Raw genomic sequence first — 25584 nt, forward strand, 5'->3', positions numbered from 1 at the left:
GCTACCTGAAGGGGTGGAGCTCTTCGGTAGAGCCTCATGATGCCTCTGATGGAGGTAGAGGGAATACAAACAGATATCCTGGAGACAGGCACTAGTGCTGAGGACCGCCCCTCTCTCCAAGGAAAACACTTCCCAGGTGGAGCCTTTTTTTGTGGCAGGATCCCCTTTGCTAGTGCTGCAAGCCACCTGCTGTTTCTCATTGAAGGAAGGGAGTCTTAGGCTTGGTGAGTAAGGAGAGTGCTTTCCTGTCTTCTTATGGCCAGCAGGTGTATTAATCTCACGCTGCTAATAAAGACATACCTGAGACTGGGTAATTTATAAAGGAAAGAGGTTTAATTGACTCCCAGTTCCACATGGCTGGGAAGGCCTCAGGAAACTTAACAATCATGGTGGAAGGGAAAGCAAACACGTCCTTCTTCACAAGGCAGCAGGAGAGAGAAGTGCTGAGCAAAGTGGGAAAAGCCCCTTATAAACCCATCAGATGTCGTGATAACTTACTATCACAAGAACAGCATGAGGGTATCCACCCCCATGATTCAATAACCTCCCACCAGGTCCCTCACAATGTGGGATTATGGGAACTACAATTCAAGATGAGATTTGGGTGGGGACACAGCCAAACAATATCAGCATGGCTCCTGCTCCATTTTCCCTGGCTAATACCGCTGGCCAGCCTGGTAGTATCATTGGGACTCCCCTTTGGTCTGAGTGGGAATGAGCCTATTTGGGCTGGCTACTAGATTGAGGCTCTAGAAACACTGGGCTTGGGTGACCTTCTGTGAGGTTGTGGGTTGTAAGACACTGTCACTATGACATTCCTCTAGTTGTAGGGTCTCTAACCATTTCACCTTTCGGAGTTCTCTGGCTTCCTTTTGTGTTTTTTTCTAGGGTTTATATTTATACTTAGCTGGGAGGAACAGGGAAAAAGTATCTGTACCATCTTGTCCAGTCCAGAATTCTTGTGCAGGGACTATTTTTGGGTAGAGGTGGGGTGGGAGAAGACCCTTAAGACTACTCATTATAGAAAAAATGAATTTAGTTAGTGGCTTTGTTTCAGTAGAAAGTTCTCTATTTTTCTACCTTTCATAGTTCCCTGTAAACAAAACTGAAATGCAGTCTGCCTGCCCTCTCTCTTCCCCCTACTTCGTAATCATGCTGTGATATGGTTTGGCTGTGTCCCCACCCAAATCTCATCTTGAATTGTAGCTGCCACAATTCCCACATGTCATGAGAGGTACCTGGTGGGAGGTAATTGAATCATGGAGGCTGGTCTTTCCCATGCTGTTCTCATGATAGTGAATAAGTCTCACAAGATCTGATGGTTTTATAAAGGGCAATTCCCCTGCACACACTCTCTCTTGCCTGCTGCATGTAAGACATACCTTGCTCTTCCACCATGGTTGTGAGGCCTCCCTAACTATATGGAACTATGAGTCCATTAAACCTGTTTCCTTTATAAATTACCCAGTCTCAGGTATGTCTTTATTAGCAGCATGAGAACAGACTAATACATGCTGCCTCTATGGGCTTCAATGAGCTGAAGCTCTTATATCTTTAGGAACGTGGAGGAAGAGTTAAAGCCTCACTTTTTCAGTTTTGCTACTCTTGTCGTAGTGGGAACGTGAGTCAACAAATACTCTATCTTTAGGCCACGACTTCTCCTTCTGCCTTCCTCCTAATCGGCTCTTGTCAACTTCACCAAGTTTAACTTCACAGACTGGGAAAAATGAGCTTTTAAAGACAGTTAGTCAAATCTTATAGGTCAAACTCAAAAAGGGAAAGAAACCGTAAGTGTAAATGCCATCTGGCTTTATTTACTCATCCGCCCCCATCTCAGAATCACTTTGAGCAGATGCATGCTTTCACTCTAAAGAGCAGTTTATAGGAACAGATTGAAGAAAAGATTTGTTTTAAACATTTCAGCACGATAATTAGATTCAATTAAATTTGTCACTAAGTATTCTGTAACTTAAGATGCCCTAGCCCTTGGCACATATGAGCAAAAATCTAAAAAACACAGGGAAGGTGCTGATGAAGGTTTTGGATGAGGGTTCAAGTAGCCAAATACTACCTTCACTTTTGAGATAAATCTAAAAGAAAATTTTTAAGGTAGTAAATATAACTCTGTAAAATACAAATAGAATTCTTAAATTTCAGGAAACACCCAAAGATTCAGAAATGAATCATATTTCCTCATTTGTTGGGCATTTAAAATGTAATTTTATACTAGTGATAGCAACAGGGTCAAGAAAGCTTGGGAATGGTGCCAGAAACTAACATTAAAAGTAGAAAAACTTGGTTCTTCCTTAGATGAATTTATGTGTGACTAGAAATGCTATGAAATGTTCTCAGGTAGGAAAGTACTTGCGGCACAGAAGAAAATCCCTGTTCTCTAGGATTTTGGGGGAGAAACTTTATCTTAAATTATTCTAGGTATGAAATCATTTACAATTGTAATTTTTATTTTAACACGGTGGGAGTGAGAAATACGGACCACTAAAGATGCTCACATCCTTATCCCTGGAACAAAAAGATACTTTTCAGATGTGATTAAGTTAAAGGCCTTGAGATAGGGAGGTTTTATGCTGGATCATTGGCTTTGAAGAAAGAGGAAGGGTCCATGAGCAGTGGAAGCTTCTGGAAGCTGGAAAAGTCAAGGAAACTGATTCTTCCCTGGATCCCGAAGAAAGAATTACAGCCCTGCTAACACTTTGATTTTTGCCTAGCAAGGACTCACATCAGATTTCTGACCTCTAGAATTATAAGATAATAAATGTGGATTATTCTGAGTCACAAAGTTTTGTGATAATTTGTTACAGCAGAAATAGAAAACGAATACAAATAAGTGAGTTATTTTTAAGAGGGTTGCTATTTGTCTCGTATAACTTTTTATGTAAAAGCACTATCTACACCACTGACTTTGCCCCTAGGAAAACATTTGGCAATGTTTGGAGACATTTTTGATTTTCACAATGGGGGCATGGGGGTGGTGTATTACTGGCACTGAGTGGGCAAAAGCCAGGGGTGCTACTAAATATCTTACAATGGAATGACCAGTCCCACAAGAAAGAATCATCTCGCCAAAATAGAGAAATTCTGAGCTAGGTTAATTTATATACTCAAAGCATACTCTTGCTACCCAAAGTGCTGTACGTGGATGAGTAACATTAGCATTACCTGACAGCTGTTAGAAATGCTGATTCTCAGGTCCCACTCCAGACCTACTGAATCAGAATCTGTATTTTAATAGATCTCTGGGTGATTCGTGTACACACTGAAGTTGATAAAGCACTGGTCTAGGTGACTTTCTCTTGCTTTCTTCCTCTCCCTATCATTTCCTTTCTCCTCCCTTGCTACTCCCTGCACTTACGGTTCCCATTTAGCTACATAAATGCCTTTCTTCCCAGCTTCAGTTTCTAGTCTCCTCAAGCCAGGTCTGTGTATTATTTCATCTCTATATTCCCCCAAAGACACTGACTACATTGCATTGCACAAAATAGCTGCTTGATATTATTTATGGATCGAATGAACTTCTGAAAATTCTTGATGTAGATAATTTTCATTTTAACTGAATGGATGGCTGCCATCATTTTTACTTTGCAATTTAATTCAAACATTTCCTAGAGTGTCAGCTATGAAAAAAGATAGCCATTTCAAATATCTAGAAATTCCATAGTAAATTGAAGCTTCCTAATGATTTCACAGTGTGAAGAAGAGAACTCATCCTAAGTATCCTATATTCTGATTCTTGATGTGTAACAAAATGTAGCCAGTATTTCCATTCTTAACATTCCATTCTTAACATTAATTCTCCAGAGCAATCATTTGTGTAATGGAATAATTTGTGTTGTATTTTTAAAAAAGAATTAGCCGATGTTTGTCCAAGGAACCTAAGGGGATTATCAGGTTTTTGGTATTTATCAAAATCTGTTACTTTATATGATGGTTACAACTACAAGGAATTATCTCATTTTTTTTCTTTGCACGAATGCAGTGAAAACACTCATGGGATGTTTTGGAGTTAAGGTGACACACATTACGTGAAAGGCCTGATTTTATGAATACTGCATCTTACAGCAAAAATAAGAATTCACTGCTACAGAGAAGGAGCAAATTAAAAATTCTAGTTTAATTAGCCAGATATTTCTCAGGCTGTAAGTGATCTCCTTCATTTTGTAGATGAGGAATTTGAGGCCTAGAGAAGTTGGTGCTAGTCAAAAGATCAAACCGTTGCATGTTTTGTGGAAAGGACAGTATTGGAGGCTTGCTTTTAAACATAGCTGTCTTCATCTTGTGAACGTGTGCTGTAAACCCGATGACCCTTGAGGGCCTTGCAACTTTTGAAACATTTTAAATCCGGTTCTCCCACTCTAAATATAGCGTTCTTATAGTTTCATACTGCCTCTCTGTAGACTATTTCTGTCTGGAGAAAAGGATGGGTAGGTGGATGGAAGCTGTCACTACAATACTAGTACAAAAGTTAGATTTAAATTCATGTTTCTTTGCACACGGTAATCTACATAAAAAAGTTTTTACTTCATATGTAGATGAATAAAAGTGCCAAGTTATATTAATTCTCTGATAAAATAGTTTTGTAATTCCAAAGCTACTGGGAAAAGTCCAACAGACACATATTTTTTAAATTTCTAAAAGCAAAACTAGCACTGGAAAAAATAACTTGGTCCAGAAATATTGGTTTGTATTGCTTGGAATTGTAAGTATTGTGTTGTTTTAAGGTCCTTTTTACCCTTCAGGATAGAGCCATGGCTTTCACTGGATTCCCAGAGGCACCAATGTCACAGAAATGAGTCACTAGTTTTCTCAACTCTTGAAATACGTATCTGAAGACCAGTGAAAATCTGACTTGTCAAGACTATGATTCTAATTACTAGGGTTTCTTGAGCTCACTGTTTTTGCTATTAAATATTTTCTTCCTTCCTCCAGAAATTCTGTGTTTGAGGATTTTATGTATCCCTTGTGAAATAATCCCCAAATAATGAAAATTCAACAATACAAAGTGATGCAGAGACAATGATCCTTGACAACAGTAGTATAGATATCTGCTCATTAAAAAAAAAATCAAAGGCCTTATTTTAGTCTATATCTAGTTATTTTTTTCTACTTTTCAATGTTTCTCCCTATCTTTCTAGAATTAGTTCTCCAGTTGTCTTTTTCCTTTTACCTTATGTTGTTTTATCTTCAAAGACAGAGTGATGGAGCTTAGTAAGGATGCTATGATTTGAAGAACACAGATGCCTCTAACTTATGGAAGAGGAAGCCAAATGCTGCTCCACATTCAGATAAACAGATGAATGGATGCAAAAGTTTCTCCCTATAAGATGTGTTTGTAGTTCTGATGCATAAGAACTTTTCCAGCATGCTAAGGGGGTTGAAAGGTACTGTATTAGTTTGTTTTCACACTGCTGATAAAGACATACCCGAGACTGGGCAATTTACAGAAGAAAGAGGTTTATTGGACTTATGGTTCAACATGGCTGGGAGGCCACAGAATCGTGGAGGAAGGCAAGGAGGAGCAAGTCACATCTTACATGGATGGCGGCAGGCAAAGAGAGAGCTTGTGCAGAGAAACTCCTGTTTTAAATCAGATCTCATGAGACCCATTTGCTATCATGAGAACAGCACGGGCAAGACCCTCCCCCATGATTCAGTCATCTCCCATGGGGTCCCTTCCGCAACACATGGGAATTATGGGAGCTACAAGATGAGATTTGGATGGGAACATAGAGCCAAACTATGTCAGGTAGGAAGGCAGGATTCAGGAAAATAAATTTCTCTGTCTGATTAAAGAGTTCACTAAATCACGCCTGTAATCTCAGCACTTTGGGAGGCCGAGGTGGGCAGATCATGAGGTCAGGAGATCGAGACCATCCTGGCTAACACGGTGAAACCCCATCTCTACTAAAAATACAAAAAATTAGCCAGGTGTGGTGGCAGGCGCCTGTAGTCCCAGCTACTCGGGAGGCTGAGGCAGGAGAATGGCATGAACCTGGGAGGCGGAGCTTGCAGTGAGCCGAGATCACGCCACTGCACTCCAGCCTGGGCAACAGAGCAAGACTCCATCTCAAAAAAAAAAAAAAAAAAAAAGATTTCACTAAATAGTTGCATATTCAAATACAAGTCACTTAACTCAACCCCTCCCAAATTTTAAGTCATGCTTCAGTGTATTATGTGTTTATTACAAGTTCATACAGTGCTTAAATCCTAGTCTTCAATCTAGTAACCTCACTATGGGTAATCCTTAGTGTACTATTCTCGTGGATCCTTTCCTTTGTTTTTCTTGCCTACTTAAATGTAGGGTTACTTTCTAGATCATACCATGGAGTAGTACAATGGGGAATGTCTTAAAAATCAAATACTTAAGTGCAAAACACAAAATAAGGTGTAATTCAGTAACAATCAGACTAAGCAAATAAAAAACATTCTGAGATGCCTTTTAAATGTTTCAAGTGTGGGTTGCCCCTGATAAATTTAATTAGGCATTATAAAGAGATAACATATAAATGCATTTAAAAGATGTAATTGCACCTCAAAACTTTACATAGTTAAAAATCAAAAGGCCACAAATGACCTGAATAAATAGCAGGAGTCTGAAAAATAACTGTCAAAAAGAAAATTGTCAGCAATGTTTTTGAAAATATAATGAGGGCCCTAGAAAGTATGCAGCATAGTTAAAAATCTGTCGTGGTAACAAGAATAATTATGAGCAGGACTTGAGGTTCTTCATTAGCATCATATACCTGGATTAAATGGAGCAAGTACCTTTCTCCCTCTGATCTAAACTGGAAGCGAGCACTTTACTGGTTTACAGCTAAAGGAAGACAAAGGAATTGACCCAGCTTACATCTTCCCTAACTAAGTTTTTCACTCTGTAAGCCTGATCTGATTAAGATTTTTAACTAAGAAATGAATACGAAATGGATGGGTAAATGGCATGAGAAGCAAGAGAAATGCCCAGGTGTCCCAAAGGCTGTCTTTCCATTCTTCACGCGGGGCCAACATGAAGCCCCTCTGGGCTGCATCTGGTTCTCTTTTGTTGCTACTTTATTTCTTAGGAAAATTATTTTTATTGTTTTTTAGCCAGAACTGTTCTGCAATGAAATTCTCTCAGCGCTGGCCTTTGCCCAGCTGCCCAGCTGTTTCTGGAGGGTGGGGTCCAATCTTACCGAGGTGGCCAGAGTGCATCCAGCTCCGAACACCCCCCAGTCAGTGCTGTTGTCTGATAAGTCTCCAACAGACCCTCCCGAACTGTGACCTGTGAAAAATAGAAATATGAGGCCTGTGTGTTCACTCCCTAAAGAGTTCCCTCCCTGGCTTATCTATTTTCCTCAAACATCTCAACTAGGTCAGGCCCTGTCATTAAAAAACAAGTGGGTCTCCCCTAGTTTCCCAGCTCAGAAGATCTGGCCTCTGCCTTAGGCCCTGACTAGGGGGCCCCGTGCTGCAATAACTGATTGTGCAGCCCACCCAGCCTAGTGGCCAGGCCCCAGTGTCTGCCCCAGAGAGGAGAGGTTGGAGCCAGCCACCCAGAACCTTTGCTGGCTATGCCTGGCTGTAGCAGCTGTTGTGGCTATGCAACTCTGAGCATGCTCAGAGTGGGGCGTCCAGTACACCCTGTCTTCCCAGGCTCTCTAAAGCCAGAAGGATTTCATTCTTTTCCAGAATGTGGTACTTTAGCAGGCTGAGATAGTCCATTCCTCTTAGAAATTGTTCCCCTCTACTTGAAGGATAGTAAAATAAAGGACCATTTAAACTTTTAAACTTGACTCTTACCTCAAATTCTTTTTCAAATGAGATTGGGCCTAAAATTAAGAAATTAAAAGCAAATATTCATTTTATATTCTTTTTTTATTTTTTAAGACTAGGTCTTGCTTTGTCATCCAGGCTGGAGTGCGGTGGTGCAATCATAACTCACTGCAGCCTTGACCTCCTGGGCTCAAGCAATTCCCCCACCTCGGCCTCTCATGTCATTGGGACCACATATGTGTGCCGCTGCATCTGGCTGATTTTTTTTTTTACTTTTTCTGGAGGTAGGGTTTCACCTTGTTTCCCAGGCTGGTGTTGAACTCCTGGGCTCAAGCGATCCTCCTGCCTCAGGCTCCCAAAAGGCTGGGATTATAGGTGTGAGCCACTGCACCTGTCCCTTATTTTTAATTTTAAGCAAAAAGGGGACTGACTCTGAAGTTCAAAAAGTCATCAAGAAATGCTGATGGGTTACTTCAGAATTGTTTCAGATTAAAGGACAGCCTGATGTCACTCTGTGACTATGGTAATGGCATAGTAGGGAGTACAGCTTCCCACTTTGCTATCTCTAGGTTAGGAGAACCAATGACAGTTCACCCAAAATATCCACATTTCTTGGAGGCTTATCCTTTGCGTATTCACTGAAGAAGGAAAGGAAAGAAACGAAGGGAACCCATTAGGTGGCTCTGTGCTTCGTATTCCATTTGCAGTGTCTCATTCAGTCCTCACAATAGTGCTGAAAGTAGATCATATCCTCATTTGACAGATAAGGATATTGAGGCTGGGCAAAAGTGAATAACTTGTCCAATGTCCCATATGCAGTAAGGAAAAGAAACAGTATCTGACCTCAGGTCTGTCTGTCTCTTTCCTCCTATAAAAGATGAATACATACCTTTAAAGTCCTCCAAGTTACCCAGCCTCGGAGATTAAAATAAATTTTATTTCCAAGATATCTCTATTTTTCTTCTTCCCCACTAACTAGCTTCTTAAGTTCCCATGTGAATATTATCATTCATTTCCTTAATTATTAAAGAAAAACATGTTTTTTTTTAAACTGGTAAATAGTGTTTAATAAAGGTTTTATTATTATTTTAAAAACATTTTTAATGAAGTTCTTTCCATTGAAGCATTTCTAATTTATTCTAATGAAGCATTTCCAAAGAATAAAGAAAATTAATAATTTAGGGTTGGTTATCTACATCAGTATCATTATCAAAGTCTACTGTCTGTTTTTCCTCTTTTTTCCTCCTGCTTAGATCAGGGAGCATAGTAGATGAACATCATGCAGGCCAGCACACTGAGGCCACATGTAAGCAGGTGGGAAGATTATGTGCATGAAACAGACAGTCGCATACCACTTTTGGTTACAAACACTTGCCCTGGATGAGAGCAGGAATTGAGACCACGTTTGTGTCCCAGTGGGTTCCAGGACTTTTTTTCCATCAATTTCCACCCTGTCCTGGACAGGCTTAGAAAAACATGTTTCTTACCAAAAAAAGTTACAAAAACAATGTTTACATTAAAATTTAAAGTCCATGCAACTGCCCCTGGTTCCTCAAGGTAACTACTGCCAATGATTTGGTGTGTATCCTTCTAGACATTTTTTGTAATGCACATAAGGTATATATGCATATAAGTACCTATAGCAATTTTGTAAGTGACCTATTGTACATGAGGTAACTTTATAGACTTAATGTAATGTGCGTATCTTCCCTTGTGGGTAAATATGATAGAGCAGTGCCAATCTGCTTAATGGCTGCTTACTACTCCACTTATGTATACTATCAGTGGATATTGAGATAGTTTCTAATTTTCTACCATTATAAATATTTCATTGAACATTTTGTGGTTGTATTTTTATATGCTTCTTCAAGTATATCTGGATGATACATTTCTAAAATGGAATTGTTAGGTAAAAGAGGACATTGTACATTTAGATAGATATTGCCAAATTGCCTTTCAAAAAGATGGTCAAATGACTCTTCTATCAACAGTATATGAGTGTGTCCATTTATTTATTACCATTATGTCACTAGTAAGAGCATTTTAAAACTTTTCCACTGTGCTACCTATTCTTTTTAAGATCAGAATAACACATTTAATACTGATGAGCTTTAGTTCTGAAGCCAAAGTGCTTGCTAATATTTCATCCCTGGATCAACAGACTCAACTACCCAGCCACAGATATTGCTGGACAATCATGGGTTTCCCCAGTAAGGGTGAAGCCTGCACCGCTAAGCTTATTGAGTGTTTTTGAGCCTGCCTGCCTGCCTGCCTGCCTGCCTGCCTTCCTTCCTTCCTTCCTTCCTTCCTTCCTTCCTTCCTTCCTTCCTTCCTTCCCTTCCTCCCCTTCCTCCCTCCCTCTTCCTTCCCTTTCCCTTTCCCTTTCCCTTTCCCTTCCCTTCCCTTCCCCTCCCCTCCCCTCCCCCCTCTCTCTCTCTTTCTTTCTCACTCTGTCACCCAGGCTGGAGTGCAGTGGCATGATCTCAGCTGAGTGTAACCTCTGCCTCCCAAAATCAAGCGATTCTCCTGCCTCAGCCTCCCGAGTAGCTGGGATTACAGGCACATGCCACCTCGCCTGGCTAATTTTTGTATTTTTAGTAGAGATGGGGTTTCACCATGTTGGTCAGGCTGGTCTCAAACTCCTGACCTCGTGATCCACCTGCCTCGGCCTCCCGAAGTGCTTGGATTATAGGCATGAGCCACCATGCCGGCCTGAGCTATGAGCTACTTTCTACAGGAAACTAGAAGAAGAAACTAAAGATAGTTGGTGCTGGCCTTTCTAGTGTTGGTCAACCTCTTCCTCACTCTCTCTCTCTGTCATTCTCTCTTTCCTACTTTATTGAACTATAATTGACATATAACATGTTGCATATATTGATAGTTTGTTTCTATTACAGACTAGTATTCCATTGATTGGAAATACTACTGTATATTCACCTGTTGATTTGTGGATGGACTTTTGGGTTGTTTCTAGTTATTGACTATTACAAATATTTTGCTCTGGGCATTTCCTACACATCTTTGTGTGGACATATTCTTTCCTTTCTCTTGGATAAATATTGAGTAGAATGGCTGAGTCATATGATATGTGAATGTTTAACTTTTGAGGAAGCTGCCAAACTGTTTTCCAAATAATTAATACCATATTACATTTTCACCAGCAGTGATGAAAGTTTCAGTTCCACTATATCCAAGTCAACATTTGCTAGGGTCACTCTTCTAAATTGTAGACATTCAGTGGGTATGCAGTCGTATCTCATTGTGGATTTAATTTGCATTTCCCTGATGACTAGTGAAGCTGATCACCTTTTCATGTGCTTAATGCGCCATTTATACATTTTCTTCTGAGAAGCATCTATTAAACTATTTTACATTTTAATTGGATTATTCATTTTATTATTGTACTGACATGTAATGGGAATCTGACTTTTATATCCCTCCCTCACCCCAAAGTCAAATTATTCCAAGACTATTTATTGAGCATTTGATCTTTTCTTCATGTTTTAAAATATGTGTTAGATTTTGTTATGCAGAGATCCATTTTTAGATTTTAATGTGTGCCACTAATCTCGTTTATCCTCCTGCTAGTACCAAACTAGCTTAAACCTGCGACTTTATAGCATGTTTTAATGAGATAATCCCCTTTCATTAACTTGCCCCCACAAATGCGTTTAATATACAAACTAATTTTGAAAGAATTCCTATTTTAAAAGTATTGAATCTTCCCCTTCAAGAATATGGTACTAGTTCCATTTATTTAGGAATTTTTTCTTAAAAGTTATGTAATGTTCTTTATTGAAGAATAACATACTTTTGCTAGATGATGATTATCTTGGAAATATTTATTATAAGAAATCCATTTAGTTTTGTACTTTAATCTATATATGCCCACTTTTCTGAGTTACAAATTTTTTTCTAATAGTTGATTAAATAGTTGTCAGGTATCTTAGTTTTTCTATTAACAAGCAGGCAATCTGAGGACAACTTATTTTCAATTGTTTATCAATTTTTTTCTTTTCCAGCTTAATTCATTGACTAGAATGTCAGTACAAATGGATATCCTTTTCTTATCCCTTATATTAGTGGAATACTTCTAGTATATCGTTGTTAAATAAGATTTCTGTTGGTTTCTAATAAGTTTTCTGTAGTTTTCCCCTATTCCCAGATTACTAAGTGTTGTACTTGTAATTATATTTTGATTCGTTGGTGGTGGTGTTTTATCTTCCTTTTAAAAAAGTAAATGTTGAATTTTACCAGGCAAGTCATTGGTGCTAATATTTTTTCTTAATAGTGTGGTGAATTGCATTAAGAGATTTCCTAGTGTTAACCCTTTTTGGTTGTATCATAGCATTCTGCTAATATAATGTCAGATTCAATTATATTCATAAAGTTGACTGGTCTATACAGTTATTCTCAAGGAAAGGTGGTACTTCCTGCTGACTATTCTCCAGGGACATTTGGGAATGTGAGGGAGTAGTTTTTGCTGGCCACAATGGGCAGGGTGCTAAGGACCCTGGAATTCATGGAACAGTTAATGCAACAAAGAAGCTTTTCATCCCCAAAGCCAATTCCAATACCATTGAGAAAAACTAATCTGTAGTTTTGTGGGGGGGAGATCTGTTTTGTCTATCTTTTTATAGTTTATTTTAGTCTCTTAGAATGAATTGGAATTTTTTTTTAAATGTTAATACTTGGGGAACAATATAAATTCCATAGGAAGTAATATGTTCCTTAGTGGTTTGATAAATTTCATCCACAAATCCATCTGAATCTGGTGCCTTTTGAGGGGGGTGAAGGAACTTTTTTAACGATTATATTCTCTATGTTTTTTGTTTTGGGCATATTCAGATTATCAAACGATTACATCAATTGTCATAGTTTGTTTCCTTAGAAAAACATCAATTTTAGCCATTTTTTCAAATTTATTGGCAAATAATTTCATGTAACTTCTTCTAGTTGTGTGAACTTCATCATCTATGGTTATCTCTTCTTCGTAATCTGTTTTTATTTTGTTGGTCATATTTATAAGACATTTGTCTCTTTAGTTGTTTCTTTAAATACCAGATTTGTTGTCTTAATCAAGTTTATTCTTTTTTATTTACTATTTCAGTAACATGTTTTAATTTCTTTTTTGCTTTTGGGGACGTTATATATTTTTGCTCAACTTCTTGAGTTAAATGCATGGTTCATTTCTTTCTCATTATTTGTATTCATTTGTAAAAATATTTTGGCCTCTGAATGCAAAACTGTGCTGTTAACGGATTTCTAGTCTGTTAGACATTCCATTTGGATATAACTCAATCACTTAATTAGGGTATGTGATTTGTATTACTAGAACCAATAGTGATTATTTTTTAACTGCAATATGCTGTTTGTACAGCAAACAAACCTAAAGCTGCTTTGAATTTCCAGCAGCTCAGCTGGTATCCTGTTGTTATTAACAGTTGTAAACTCAATTACAATTTTACAATTAATTTTAAAGTAATGATTTGTGACAAAAATTCTAGTAGTGAAAAATACACAGTGAATCTACCTTCTCACCTCAATCTTTAGCCATGGCAATACTAATTTCTGATTTAGAATTTTTAAAAATTATCTACATATATAAGCATAAGTGAGTGTGGGAGGGCATGTGTGTATCTACATATACACACTGAGTATATGCACCTATTCTTACCTGACTTTTCTTTTCACCAACTTAATGTGTTTTTTTCTTTCTTTCTTTATTTTTTTATTTTTTGAGACAGAGTCTCACTCTGTTGCCCAGGCTGGAGTGCAGTGGTACAATCTCGGCTCACTGCAAGCTCCGCCTCCCGGCTTCACACCATTCTCCTGCCTCAGCCTCCCGAGTAGCTGAGACTACAGGCGCCCAACCATGCCCGGCTAATTTTTGTATTTTTAGTAGAGACAGGGTTTCACCTTGTTAGCCAGGATGGTCTCGATCTCCTGACCTCGTGATCTGCCCACCTCGGCCTCCCAAAGTGCTGGGATTACAGGCGAGAGCCACCGCACCCGGCCAATGTGTTAACAATAGTTTTGTAAAACATACTAATTCATGCCCATAGCCACTTTTCTATTCTCTTCCAGTAAAACTGCTTCAAAAAGTTGTATATCCTTGCAGTATTCAGTTTCTTTCCTGCTCTCTCGATGTCACTCCAAGTCAGGAGTTCTCATGACTTCACTGAACTGTCATCAGTGACCTCCTTGCCACTAAATTCATTTTTTTCAGTTTTCAGGTATTTTTGACTTTTCTCCTTCTCTCCAGTATCCAGTCTGTTAGCCATACATATCAGCTGTATGGTCAAAATGTGTCTATGATCTCCACCTTCCCGTATTCAAAGCCACCATTATCTCTTGTCTGAGTTACTGCGTGAGTTTCTAGCTGCTCTTCTTGTATCCACACTTGCTCTTCCACAGTCTCCAAATATTATTCCCCTCTAAAATGTATCTTACTTATTTTGTATTTTGTCGATTGTCTTTCTCATTTATCTTAGAACCTAAACTCAATGAAGGCAGATTTTTTTTTTTTTTCTGCTGGGTTCATTGCTGCATCCCTAGTCATATAACTAATTAAATAATTACATTGTCTAATAAAATAAGTACAAAAAGAAGACATTGTTTCTATGACAATTAGGTGAATGCTTTGTTAACATTCAATTAAGGTAAATTGGGGGAAAAAAAATAATTGATGAAAACAACTGTCGAAGTTTGGAGAATCCATAAAAACACTCCACAGCATTTTTCACTGAAATGGCTTTGCAAGAATTTTAAGTTCTGACTCTATTCTGGAGGAGCCAAATTGGAAGTAGTATGGGATGCTTAATTGGGGTTGCTTTTGCTTCAAATATGACACAGAACTCCAGTCAATGCACCTGTGTTCAAATAAAAAGCCTTGACTCTATGTCAAAACATTGGTAAATGAATACAAATTTATATTTTTAAATAAGATGTTTAAAGTATCATTTTTATGATTTGTTGTTCTAAACACTGTTAGAGGCATTGACTTTTATCCTCCATTAAGGCTTACTGTAGGGCATCTGATGATTTGGTATCAGTAAAAGCAGAATATCTAAACTGATAGAATTGAATAGGATTCTACTTTATGGGTGCAGTGTACCTTATTTTACTTCTCTATTTATGCTTAAGTTATTTACAGTTTTTAAAATAAAGAATACTGCAAATCTTTGCACATGCATAATTGTGTGTAAATATATCTATAGGATAAGTTTCTATCAGCGATATTGTTGCAGTTTATTTAGACAGCTTTAGAACTGATTGACTTTTGCTTAGGATTTATGGGCTAGTCAGAATTTGCTTTGTGATATTTAGACTTGGTGTTGTCAATTTTATCAGCTAGCTTTTTTACTCTACACTTGTACTTAAAATAATTGAAATTTATATAGAAAAAAGTATGTTTATGATTGTGAATCTGGAATTCTGTAGCCAAAGCACCCACTTCCCAATTGAATAATTGTTTTTATAACCTTACTTTAAGGATTTTTTTAATTTAGAAAAAGTTTTTGATAAAGAGAGATATCTTAGACACATAGCTATCATATTAGAACAGACCGTACCTCCTTTCTGCTCTGCCAAGAATCTGTGCTTCCTAAAGATCAATCCAGGGCATTTGGCAGCTATAGGAGATGTAACTAATCTCAAAAAGAATGACAATGACCACATTTACAGTTTATACTGTTCTTCTTTTCATGTCTTTTGGCTATTAAAAATTATATTTATGTAAATATAAACATTTTTAGGTTATGTAAATAATTCACAAAGTTTTCTGAATTTGCTTTTAGATTAATTTTTAATATTTTCCCCATTTTGATAGTAAGAAAATGAATTGTAAATAAAATTTCCATTACGTTTCTCTATCCTTGAAGTTTCTGTCTTGGGTAATACATATCTTGTGATTCATGAACTGCAAAGAAAAAAAATCCGCAGGATTTTGTCATCAGCTACATTCTATGAGCATTTTCAGCCAGATTTCAGTACTTGTTTAGATTTATATTATTTTGGGAGAACCTTAATTTGTAGTTAAAAAATTAAATATGTTGCAAAACCAATTATAAACTTCCTGTTAATGTTGAACTTTTGCTAGGGAAAGATTCTAAGGGGAATTTCCTTTATCCTTTTAAAGGGATAAATATTATTCAAATCACCTTAGTAACAGTTGGACCACAGTCATGCAATTAGTTTAGTATCACTTTCTAAGTTAGATGGTGTTGGTCAGGAGTTGACAACATTGATTTTCTGTGAAGTTTACGATTTATTATTTTTTAAATAAGGGGGAAATTTTGCCTTTTAAAACTTTTGCAATTTATCACTTGGTTTACGAGGCAAAATAGATTTAACCATTTTGAGAACTGTGAGTTATTTTCTATGTGAAGAATGTATGTGGTACCATTGTTTTTGATTGGGTCTCATAGTGCACATTATGTAAAAGAAAACAAATCTTACTGTCTTTTTTATGATACAGCAAAGTGAAGACTGAGGATCCTGAGTGTGCATAGTGCATGCATGTTATGTATGTGTTATATGTGTATGCATACGTATGGGTATATATATAGTTTTACAAGTTTAAAATAATATCAGTGACTTGAAAATTGTAAGGGCTTACCAGATAATCTCTTTGTAGGCCTTGGAGTAGCATTGTTTTTTTTTTTTTTTCTTTGGTTATTGATGGGTAATAATGCTCTGGTAAATCAGTCTTTTTTTTTTTTTTTTTTTTTTTTTTGAGATGGAGTTTCGCTCTTGTTGCCCAGGCTGGAGAGCAATGGTGCAATCTTTGCTCACTGCAACCTCTGTCTCCCGGGTTCAAGTGATTCTTCTGCCTCAGCCTCCTGAGTGGCTGGGATTACAGGCATGTGTCACCACACCCAGCTAAATTTTTTTTTTTTTTGAGATGGATTTTTGCTCTTGTTGCTCAGGCTGGAGTGCAATGGTGCAATCTTGGCTCACTGCAACCTCTGCCTCTCAGGTTCAAGCAATTCTCCTGCCGTAGACTCCGGAGTGGCTGAGATTACAGGCACCCGCCATCACACCCGACTAATTTTTGTGGTTTTAGTAGAGACAGGGTAATACCATGTTGGTCAGGCTGGTCTTGAACTCCTGACCTCAGGCAATCCACCCGCCTCAGCCTCCCAAAGTGCTGGGATTACAGGCATGAGCCACCACGCCCAGCCTAATTTTGTATTTTTAGTAGAGATGGGGTTTTATCATATTGGTCAGGCTGGTCTCGAACTCCTCACCTCAGGTGATCCACCCGCCTCAGCCTCCCAAAGTGTTGGGATTATAGGCATGATCCACCACGCCCGGCCTGGTAAGTCAGTCTTAACCTTAGTTACTTCACCCTAAGACAGAGCTGGGTAGAAATCAGAAGACAAGAATTAGGAAAAAAGGAAGAGGCAGTGACCCATCTTAAGGTTTAGACTGTATTGTTTGATTGCGAGTAAATTAAAGCCTTTCCTTTTTTGTATGCTTATAGACCTCAGGGGTCACATTCTGTTCCTGAGAATAGTAGCTACTGTTGGCAGTGAAGTATGTGTGCATACATCCTGGATCTAATTAGGTGGTTGTGCTGCTTCCATATTTTTGGAACATTATTCTGACTTTATTTGTTCTATTTGTAGATAAGAACATTCAGAGGAACACATCTCTCCCCATGTAATTATCTCATTTAGCATTTTGCCTACTCAGAGGGCATGGCTAAATGTTTTAGGTACAGGGAAAAGCTGACTTTGGTGGCAATTCTTTATGCTGTCTTCTCAAATTAAGAGGGTCCTCTATTCAGGAATGTTTCCTGCATAATGAATAGACATTCCTTGAAGCATGATGACCCCCCACCCACTGCATTTGAATGTAGAGCAACATCTTACATGGAAACAGTGATAGTATAGGAAACACAAAATAACGTCAAAGAAACTCTAATTAATAGCTTCACAAATTCAAGAAGATACTGTATTGACTAAATTAGTACATATTACTATGCAAAAGTATCATTCAGAGAACAGTGTTCCTGAAAATAAAAAAATCTGATCGCCTGCCCTCCTTTATGCATTACTAATAAACAGACAAACCAAAAGTCACTACCAAGTAGTGAAATGGATATAGCTAAAAATCAAATATTTGACCTTGAAAATAAGTCCACAATATCACCCAGGATACCAAATAAAAAGTAAAGTGTTAAAAATACAAATGAAAAATTAAGAGACGTCAAGGATCCATCAATTTTTAAATGTAGATTCCCAAATATCCAACATTCATTGTAAAAGAAGTCTCAAATGAACAGAAACAATGGAAAGAAAATTACTCAAAGTAATAGGATATTTCCTTAATCTAAAGACGAATGTGAGACTATAGATAAAATTGCCAATCAAGGGCCAAGCAAGAATTATGAGCAAAGCCAAGACATTATATTCTAGTGATATCTGTGATCTCCCAAAGTTAATGAAAGACATTGTGACAGTTTCAGGTAGGAGAGGATGAGAAAAATATTTGGTTAATGGCCTAGGTTGGTGGCTAGCTAGCCAGATCCTTGTTCTGTCTTTCACTTATTTTTTTTATTCATTCAACAAATGTTTATAGAGCACTTACTATATGCCAAAAATTTTGTTAGGTAATAATAGACACAGTGGAGTAAAAATAGTCTGATGACAGAAGTAAACAATAATCACATTATAAATAAAAATAAATTACACCTGTGATAACTTCTACCATGGAGTGTTTTATAGTGCTGAGAGCATATTACAAAGGGATTTTTGACTTAATCAGGGAAGGCATCCCAGAAGTAGCGGTAAGTAAAGTGTGAGTAGGAATTAGATTGCGAGGAGAGCAGGTAACATCCCAGGAAGAGAGAGCAACACGTACAAAGGCCCATGGTTAGGGGGATTGTGATAGACTGAAAGGAATGGAAAAACTAATATGTCCAGAAAGCAGACATGCAGTGCAAGACAAAGCTTGGCGAGTAAGTAAGGACTCGTACTATGCAGGTGTTTTACACAAAAAGAATGGGAATCATACATCAGACTTCTCACCTGCAAGACTAAATACAAGAATACAGTGTTCTGAGAGAAAATGATTTTAAGCTTATGCAAACTTTCTAGAAAGAATGCTCATGGATACACTCTAGAAAATGGGGGTGGGGGAGGGAGAAGAAAAGAGATTCCAAAAAAAAGATGTACGTTAGAAGAAACAATGTGCCACCTAGGTATGTAAAATAAGCAGCCCTCAATGGAAGCTGAGAAGCAGGCCTAGAAATCAATGGGTTCGATTGGGTTAGTAAGTCAGGGGGCTGCAGGAAATGTCTTTGGGGATAAATTGTATAATTAAAAAGTTGGAAATACATCTGTGGCATGCTTCTGCTGTAATAAACTATGTGTTTCTTATCTGTAACAAAAGAGAGAGAATAAAAAGAAAAAGCAGTTAGAAGTTCAAGGGAAAACAAAAATCTGTTCAAAAGTCATGGTGTTGAATCTGTTTTTTAGTAAGAGAATTAAGGGCATCACATTTATGATATCTAGTCACATGTTTGGGCTTATTCTTGACATTCTATTTACGTGTGTGCATTTCCTTGCTTTTGCTTCTGTCTTTTCTTTTCCTTCCTTTTGATAAATTGAGTTTTCTTTTCAAACTGTTTTGTTCTTCCTTCCTTTTTAAAAAATTTTTCTTTGTTTCTTTAGTGGTTTGAGTGGTACATCCAATATCTATTTTTAATAGTGGCTAACGTTAAATTTTAAAAACACTCTTTAAAAAATTCAAGATATAGGCCGGGCACGGTGGCTCATGGCTATATTCTTAGCACTTTGGGAGGCCGAGGTGGGCAGAACACCTGAGGTCAGCAATTCAAGACCAGCCTGGCCAACATGGTGAAAGCCCATCTCTACTAAAAATACAAAAATTAGGCATGGTGGCGTGCACCTGTAATCCCAGCTATTCAGGAGACTGAGGCAAGGGAATCGCTTGAATCTGGGAGGCAGAGGTTGCAGTGAGCCAAGATCATGCCACTGCACTCCAGCCTGGATGACAGAGTGAGACTCAGTCTCAAGTAAAATAAAATTCAAGATATAATTCGGTTTCTACAGTAGCCCCCAAACAAGACAAAACTTTTGGCAAACTTTCTACTCTTCTGCCTCCTCTTCTTACCTTTTACTTAAGAAAAATCAAGACTTCCAGTTTCTTGTTGTTAAAATTTCTAAATTTATAAATATCTGAATATGAGTGAGTCGAATATATAAAAAGCACAAAAAGTAATATGACAATCATCTAATGACCAAACATTAAAATCAAACATGCTAACATTTTGCATAATTTGCTTCAGGTCTCTGAAAAGAATTGTAGATATAACCAAAGCACCATCCCCTACTCCTTCCTCCTGCCTGTCATCTCAGAAGTTGTCCGGAAATTGCTGCTGCTTGTTCTCATTCATGTGCTTGCACTTTTATTATATATCTGTGCACTCATTTAAAAAACCCTCACACTTAAAAATAATTTGGCCAGGTAATACAGGTTAAAATTATAGGATACAAATTCTGAACCTTCAAAAGTGTGTAGGAATTGTTCCACCATTCTAGAATTTAGTCTTCCAGGGTCTTCCTTATGCCCCTTTGAATGTCCTATAGCATCCATTTAAAGACCTTACACACGGTAGATGTTAATGTTTATTTTCCACCCATAATTTAATGACATTTCTACTTATTAATTTTTCTTGTTTGGGATATATGTACTAGGCGCTTAGCTATGACTTGCTAATTCATCCAATGGAAGATACTGAGTGTCTGCTGTCGCCAGGCAATATTCTAGATTCCAGAGATACAGACATGAAAGAGGTAGCATTCCTTCCTTCATGAAGTTAATATTCTTGTTGAGGGAAGATAAAACAATAAACATGTAAACCAATAAATACAATAATTTTGGGTATAAATAAAGGATATATCATTTGGGTATATCAGCATGTGATGATAATAAAATGGGAGAATGTGGTGATGGTGGTGGGCTGTTGCTTTGGCTAGGATAACCAAGGATAGCCTTTTAAGAAAGCGACATTTAATAAGTAAATAGACATAAAAAGCTGCAGAGAGAGTAATCCCAGCAGATGGATCTATAAATGCAAAGATCCTGAGACAGAAATGGGCTTGGTCTGTGTGACTGGAACCTCGTAAATGAGGAGCGAGTGGAAAGAGATGAGATCCAAGAAACTAGCAGGGCCAGTCATGTGTAGGGCATTATGGATAGCAGTAAGGATTTCAAGTAGGAAGACTTTGGAGGGTTTTAAGCAGGAGAGTGACTTAATGCAAATTGATTTATGCTTGTTTTGTGCAAGCTGGACTTTAGGGAAGCAGTGTGGAGGAAGAGGAATTGGTTAAGAGCCTGTTGCAATTGGCAGATAAAAGGTATTGCTCACTTGGCTAGGGTGGTAGCAGTGGAGAAGTGGTTTTACCTGGCTTTTCAGCACCTGAATGGTCTGTAAGAATGGCACTAGCATACAAGTCATTTCAATGTGGACTTTCCAAGGTACAGTTGCAGGATGAGAGTTAGAGTCTGTTGTAGGGTATGGAACTTGTACGTGCGCAATACACACTACTTAATGTTAAGGAGAGTACACCAGAGGGAAGGCAGCTTTGGCATTCTCTTGGGTACAGGAAAGTAGCATTGTGATGATCAGGAGAGTCTAATGAAGCTAAAACTGTCACCCAGGAATGTTAAAAAGAGAACATAATGAGTATTCTGCTCTGCTTTAGAGCTCTGTATGGTGTTATTATCCTTCTCTAAAAGATAAATGTTGCTCTCAAGAGTGAGTAATGAAAATACTAGAGCACATCATACAATAAATGAAATCATGAAACTTTAAATGTATGCAACATGTGCTGTGACCAGGAAGGAATGGCAGTGTTGAACACCAAACTAGATGGAGTAAAATTGGTATCAGGGTGGAAATAATATAGAACAATAATACTGTGGAGATATCTCAGTTAAATTATATAGCTTCAATAGTCAGGAAAAAAGATTTTTTAATTAATCTGGGTTATTCTTTTAGAAAAAGCGTTAATCTCAAAAAGCCATCCACATACACCCCCATTATAATGAACCCTTAGCTGCAAGACTGGGGAAGAATAAGCTTTGCATCTGTGGCCACTTTTTCTGACATAGGCTCTGTTAAGATACATAGCATTGAAGGATTTCCTAGCTAACTATGTAGTATGTGTGTACCTTAATAGCAGAAATCACAACGTAACTACAGAGATGAACTAAAATTTGATTAGATTCTGGGATACCAAGCTGCCTGACCTGAGGGAATAAACAATTTAGGGAAAACAGAAAAAGCAACTTAGGCACTCACTTATTTTCTCCCTTGATTCCCACCGCAGGTCTCTGAGATGGGACTGTTTCTGGGATCCTCATTTGGAAAACAAGAAGAGTGAGGCCACCTTGGGCACAGTGCTGTTGTAGAATTGATTTACCTTGACTTGTTTTGGATCTGTGGGATGTCTGGTTCTTTTGTAAAAACACAACTTTGCCAGCCAGACTAGAAACGCTTTCTGTGTTTTTCATCAAAAATCTTGGACACTGTCTCTAGAGGTCTTCTCTGGCAAGGACTGTTTTCCTCTTTAACTTTGGTTCTTGCATTCCATATGTAAGCAAAGTTCAACTAGTTAGGAAAAAGTCATTCTAGAAAAAAAGACTGTAATTGTGAGACCAGATGGTAAGCATTATTCAGCTGATGAGGTTGGGTAGATTTGAGGGAAGGTGTGGTAATATGATCTCGATCTGCAGCTGTGACCTGTTGTTCCAAAACAGCCTCATTCCTCCCTGCCTTTTGCGTCTGCATTCCAGCACCTCTCCCTCCATCTTTGTGGGCATTGGGGTTCTCACAGATTGCTTTGACAGATGCATCAGGGAGGAATAAAGCTTGTTCAAGGAAGAACAACCCACGGATCTGTTTTGAATATCCTCCACCCCATGTTACTTGTAATATTGGCAAATCAGGGGACAATATAACCACTTTTGTTCAGCATGCTGTGAGACAGTTTCCCATGACACAAATTGTCATGAGCCTATTTAGATGTAATTAAGGCATTTCCATTAGATGTCTTGCAGGTACCTCAAACTAAACACATACTGAACCCAGCTCATCAGCTGTCTTCTTCTCCTTACCTCCCTTACAAAACACCAGTAAACATTTTCTCCTGTGTTTCCTCCTTCAACCAAAGTGAAAATTTAGAAGTCATTCTAGACTTCTGTGTCTCATCCATCTCATGGAGTCCGTCTCCTAAATACTTCTCCAGTCCTTCTATATCTCTTCCCAGTGCTGCTGTCCTGATTCTGGCTTTCATTATCTCTCTTCTGGAATTTGGAAATAGTTTTGCCTTTACTTTATTTTCTTCTTCCACTCTGTCACCAATGTTGTGTCTTAAATGAAAATCTGACCAGTAAGGCCAATGAGATTACAATCCCATAGTGGGAGGTGTGGGTGAAGGTCTTTATTTTTTAAAGAAGCTCTGCAGACTATTGTAATGTGTGGCTAGGGTTGAGAATGTATGCTGGACTGGACAAATTTCAAATATCTTAGCGAGATATACAAGACCTTTGTGACCTTGAACATCTTATCTTCTGCTACTTCTGTTTCTGATGTTACAATAAATAACCACACTTCTTCTTCCTTTTTTTTTTTTTTTTTTTTTTTTGAGATGGAGTCTTGCTCTGTCGCTCAGGCTGGAGTGTGGTGGTGTGAGCTTGGCTCACTGCAACCTCTGCCTCCTGGGTTCAAGTGATTCTCCTGCCTCAGCCTCCCAAGTAGCTGGGACCACAGGTGTGCACCACCACGCCTGGCTAATTTTTGTATTTTTAGTAGAGATGCGGTTTCACCGTTGTTGGCCAGGCTGGTCTCGAACTCCTGACCTCAGGTGATCCACCCACCTCGGCCTCCCAAAGTGCTAGGATTACAGGTGTGAGCTCCCGCACCGGGCCCTTCCTCTTACTTTCATACTGTTGCATACCATTCATTGGTGTTGTGCCTGGGTTTGTGGGATTCTTCTATCAGAAATGTGCTGGAAATATACAAACTACTCAAAGCACTATGACTACTGAGTACTATATTTCATTCCCCATCTTGGTAGGTGATGGCATTGACCCATGAGAACCTCCAAAATGATTTGCTTCCCTATGTTGTCTCTCTATTCCCTCTTGTTATCTTCTTCATACCCAACTGCAACTCCTAGGAATCTCTTTATAATCAGGATAGTATTGTCTCAGAGCCTTTTGACATGCCAGCTCTTTCTTGTCCAAAACACATTTTCACATTCTGCCCTTGGAGAATCTATCCTAGGGCTCTGCAACACCAGCATGCCACTCACGTAAGTCATGGTGGTCAGGTAGATGCACAGTTTATAGAGGGCTTTTACAAGTTGTATCTCAGTTTGATCCTCACTGTGCCATGTGGAGGAGGCAGGGAGCTATTATTTCTCCACTTCAGAGGTGCTGAGATGGAGGTGTTTTAACTCTTATCAACCTTTCAGGTGTACGCTGAACTCTCTGTAGATTACATGTTGATGGGGTCCACAATGCACATCTCAAGTCCTGTAACCTGATTGAATTATGGTTAGCTCCTTACTATTAAAGGGGTTTAGGTGTGGTTTATTATTGTTTTCAGAAGCTCAAGGGGAAATCCTTAATTTGAGCAAAATTTATTTCAGAATATCCATTCATTGTGGGTTAGGAACCTCATCCCTTACAATTTTCCAGCCCCCATTTTCGTCTTCTGTAGTGCATCCTCATCTTTTGGTCAATTTGATCCTTGAGGCCTCTGTGAAATAGAAAGGAGGGGGAGGGGGGCGCAGAATTTCCATATGATTGGTTTTAGATGTTGATTTCGGAGGCCTGTACTGTGAGTCACTGAAATTATTGGATTGAGTCTTGAAGATCCAAACACAGAATGTTGGGACTGTGTGGTTGGGCCTAATCCTAGTACAAAAACCAGTTCCTTTCAGTGAAGAAGAAAAAGGAGAGGAATCCAGGTTCCTCAATGAAGCATCCATACATAGAAGCTCCTGTGTCAGGCTGTGGTGTTTCCCACTTCCTGCCTTCAGTCTAGCAGGGTTCCTTGCATTTCTTGGTCTAAAAGTAAGGCTTATGGGCTCTTTCTGGAAAGATCTTACACCTTTTAAATTTTAACATGGGAAGAAATTATAAACAACAAATGACAGTGTTTGAATTCTCTCACTTTTGAACAAAGTCAAGCAGCTTAAGTATGTGAGAATAAAGATATTTCCTTCTGTTGCCCAGAAGGAGAAAAAGATCATTTTATTTAAAATCTAGCTATTGAGATGCATGTTCCTTGTGTCTAATCAAGTTCTGAATTTGAACTCAATTAGAGCTTTGATAAAAGGAAGGGGAAAGGAAACTTGAAAGAATGCTGTTCCATTCATGAAGGGACTGTGTGTTTTTAGTTTCCAAGTAAATGGCATAATGGGACCATGCATTTTCCATCCAAGCATTTTCCATCCTGAGAATAATTCCCTTCCTGGCTTCTCAATGAATAATGCATTATTTCTGAAACCCAAGAGGCATTCCTTTGATTTTCCTTTATGTTTAGCTTTCTGAGTGATTTTCAAGCAAGGAAATTCAGGGACTTGGAATGAATGCTTTATTAACATTTTTATTGAAGTTCAAATTGCTCCTTGGCTATTATCTCCTGATATTTGAAATATTTTTTTCTCTCCAAGGAAAGTCTAAGGTGTTGTATTTATTAGAAAATGAAGTACCTTGGCCAATCTTCAAAGTGAACAGCAGTTTAAAACCAATACACATTTGTGTTGTAGAACA

General features: G+C 38.2%; 1 protein-coding gene across 21 annotated transcripts in view; it reads left to right on the top strand.

Moving 5' to 3' along the window:
• LPAR1 (lysophosphatidic acid receptor 1) overlaps window positions 1-25584 on the top strand; it is a 165482-nt gene that overhangs the window by 135884 nt on the left and 4014 nt on the right. The gene's annotated exons all lie outside the window — the stretch shown is intronic.

The sequence above is a fragment of the Pan paniscus genome, chromosome 11 (assembly GCF_029289425.2).
Source record: "Pan paniscus chromosome 11, NHGRI_mPanPan1-v2.0_pri, whole genome shotgun sequence".
NCBI lineage: Eukaryota > Metazoa > Chordata > Mammalia > Primates > Hominidae > Pan > Pan paniscus.